The sequence below is a fragment of the Rhagoletis pomonella genome, unplaced genomic scaffold (genome assembly GCF_013731165.1).
Source record: "Rhagoletis pomonella isolate Grant_MI unplaced genomic scaffold, Rhpom_1.0 Rhpom_scaffold_00283, whole genome shotgun sequence".
NCBI classification, from domain to species: Eukaryota; Metazoa; Arthropoda; class Insecta; order Diptera; family Tephritidae; genus Rhagoletis; species Rhagoletis pomonella.
Genome location: NW_023458837.1, coordinates 77,405 through 80,804, shown reverse-complemented (window position 1 = coordinate 80,804; position 3,400 = coordinate 77,405). Strand labels below are relative to the sequence as shown.

The 3,400-nt window shown below is 29.6% G+C and overlaps 1 long non-coding RNA gene across 1 annotated transcript; it reads right to left on the bottom strand.

Annotated features, from left to right (window-relative positions):
• Positions 1-692: 692 nt before the first annotated feature.
• Positions 693-2,239, bottom strand: LOC118750521. Its single transcript, XR_004994403.1, has 3 exons — positions 2,151-2,239; positions 1,967-2,053; positions 693-802 (listed from the first exon to the last, which is right to left on the bottom strand). It is a non-coding gene; the product is annotated as an uncharacterized LOC118750521 (long non-coding RNA).
• Between the last annotated feature and the right edge of the window lie 1,161 nt (positions 2,240-3,400).

The following is a 3,400-nucleotide window of genomic DNA, read 5'->3' as shown; positions in this document are numbered from 1 at the left end:
ACACGTGGTGTGCGATTTTCATCGCCATAATCCTCCAATCCTATAATCATGTCTCTACTTCTTTCGTATTGAACGTTAGTTTTCAGAGACATTTCGTCACAGCAGATCGAAACATATCTCTGTGCGGCCGTGAAACCTCGGCTTCTTAACTCCAGCGCTTTTAAGCTGCTATAGTTGCAGCCAGGGTTACGTGGCCAGCCTTGAACAAACAACTCTAGGGTCTTTTTGGAGGGCCATTTAAAAAGGGGCTTTAAATATCTAAATGCAATAGGTGATACAAATTTAACTGCTAGAGCCAATGTTTTCAGTTCTCTTTCAAATCTATACCCGTGTGGAGTTCGGGGGGCATTTTTAAGGCAATTCTTCACACATATCGCTAAATGTGCAGGCAAGTTGCAAATTGTGTGTGTACTAACTCCTAGAAGTTGGAAGTTTTTGCTGGCATACTGGCGGAAAATTTGGAACTTCTAGCATTTATCATAGAAACCTATTAATACATCATATTAAATATAAGCAAAGATTTTCCAAAACCAAATTTAGTAAACACTTGCTAGTCCAATTAAAGTTGTTAGTTTAATAAAAGTTAAAATTGAAAACCAAAACTTAGTCAAAAATAAATTAGTAAAGCGAAATTGAAATTTTATGTTAAGTGGAAATCGATAGGAAATCACGGGCAAAGGGAGATGGTTAAATGTATTTACATTAGTAAAGCGAAATCGAAAATGATGTGTTAAAAAACAATAAAGTAAAAAAATTGGTTATAACGATACCCGTTCTGGTCCGTTAATTGGAAAATTGGTTTCTGTAAAAAATCGAACATTACAAAAAAATATTGTTTTATGTACATACATATATTTCTTTCATATTTTTTACATTTATAATATCTCGGAAACTACTTCACCGATCAAAAATTATTGATGTTTATTTAAAGATAATTTAAATACCTTTTACTCGATTTATGTATTATAACCCTTTTTAAAACCAATTTTAAATAAACGCCATTTAAAAGAGTATACTTGTTTTTTTTTTTTAAGTATTTCTGGCTTAAAAATATATATAAAAAAAACGAAAAAATTATGTTCTCAAGTAAAAGACCCATTAATTACCTTTACTTTGCCATCATTAGTTTTTTAATAAGTTATGTAGTTCAGAAGACATTAATATTTAAAATAATCAAAAAATTAATTTTAACCATTGATATCTTCTTTATTTTTTGCTTGCGCGAAATAATAGGTGTGTATAGTAACATTTCCAGTAAAAAATTCCAGCGAGAGCGTAAAAGCTAAATAGAGCGTAAAATTTAGAAAAAGAGAAAACTGGCAGAAAAATTTATTGAACGCAAAACTAGTAAAAACTTACGAATAAACAGTTGCATTGCTTTGATATTCCCGCTGTAAACATTTTACAATTAATAAATCAGTTTTAAATTCTTTGCTTTGCGCACAAGCATTTACACAATCCTGTTTATCATCAATTAGTTAATTAATTTTATTTTCCACTCTTTTTACTTTTGTTTACGCTTAACCAATTCAACAAATGGTAGCTTTCGATATTTATTAGCTAATTTCTGCTAGCAAAACTTTCACTACCAACAATTTGCAGCTCTCCCATGTTATTACGCTCTCGATTCGATATTATGCGGCAAAATTTACCACTTTGCATTATTTGCAAATAATACTTTCTACATATTGCACGTTCAACAATAAATAGAATTAAATATATGCATGACCAAAAAAAAAGTAGAAAAGTACATAGGTACATTCGCAATTTTTGGGTATATCAGTTATCTATTAGCTTGAACATATTCTCCTTATCAAGCTTAATTGTATATTAAAATCTCCAAAAACATAAGTTTGAAATCAATCCTCTTTATTATTTTACGTGCAATATTTACTTTAATATAATTATAATTATTTTAATATACATATGTATATATGTATGTACATATAAAACTGATATCACTCACCTGGTCATTTCTCCCAACGGAGGGAATACATATAAAGGACATCCCAATGGACATCCCACGATGCAACTTTTGTTCACCATTTTGCTTCTGAAAAGATGCAAACAAAAAGTTATAACGACTATGTTCAAATAAATATGTACATATGTATATACATATGTAAATGGCATACATTAAAATAACTTACCTATTGAATTGTTACTACACGGTACCACTTGAGCGAAATCTGTAGTTCAGGAAGAATATGTATATTTTATTAAAAATATTCAATTTATGTATTGAAAGAATAAAAGAATGCCTGCGTCTTCTTTTTTCAATTTGAATATCTTAAATAAATGCCAAGAGGGTTGCCTTACCTTATCACAATAGTACGAAATTAAAAATTACACAGCAAAAGATGTTTCTTTTGCTTATAAAAATTTATTTCGGAGCTCAAAAAATTTAAAACTAATATTTTTCATAAAACTGAATTTTTTTACCATATTTTAAATTATTTTTGTGCAACAATTCGCATTTAAGTTACAATGTCAAAACAAAAAATCTAAAGAATTTAAACTGGAAAAAAGTATAACACGACAACCCGGTTCGAAAATTAAAACTTCAAAAAATGATGCAACAGCTTCACAAAACCCTGAAGGTGCTTCACAAAACCCATTCTAACGTCATTTTGGCTAGCAACCACACCAATACTCTCAAGCAAAAACACCAATACACTAGCAAAAACACACCTAGAGCCTGCCAAAATCACACCTACAGCCTGCCATAAAAAACGGTAAGAAGAAGAGTTACGTTACTTATAGAACTGTACGATGGTTTCAATAAACAACTTTTGACGGATAATACAATTTTTTGAAGTTTCATCAATTGTCAGTATTATCAACGGCCTTGCCACTTTGATAATATTAAAACAATACATCGGAGTATTTTCTTTCCCATATTTTTACCAGTGTGAGAATATTTCAAATCAAAACTCATAATCAGTACTTGATATTTTTTTACTTACGTGGTTTGCCCCTCTTTTATTAAAAATATATAAAATGTAAACTGTTACATTGTAATTATTCTTTTTATTTTATAATAAAAACCATTAGTGCATTATGTTGTTGTTTTTTTCATTTTCTTATTTTGATATACAATTTTCGTTTCTTTAATCTTGCGATTTAAAAATCGAATTCTAAAGAATTTTCTTCCCAAATAAAATCTTTTTATAATATTTTGGTCCAAATTTACTTTTAAATTTCTCATCAGATTTTGCAAAAATTTTGGCTTTGTGGTTAGCGAATCACCATTAATTTCAACAAATTTTGAATTCAAAATTTCCAATGTATGCAAAAAACTTGAATTAGGCTTGTACAGACCGCCCTCCGATAAACAGTTAACATACGTATAATTTTGATCACTTTCTACATGCGTCCTGAAGCCAAGTTTTGTCAACCC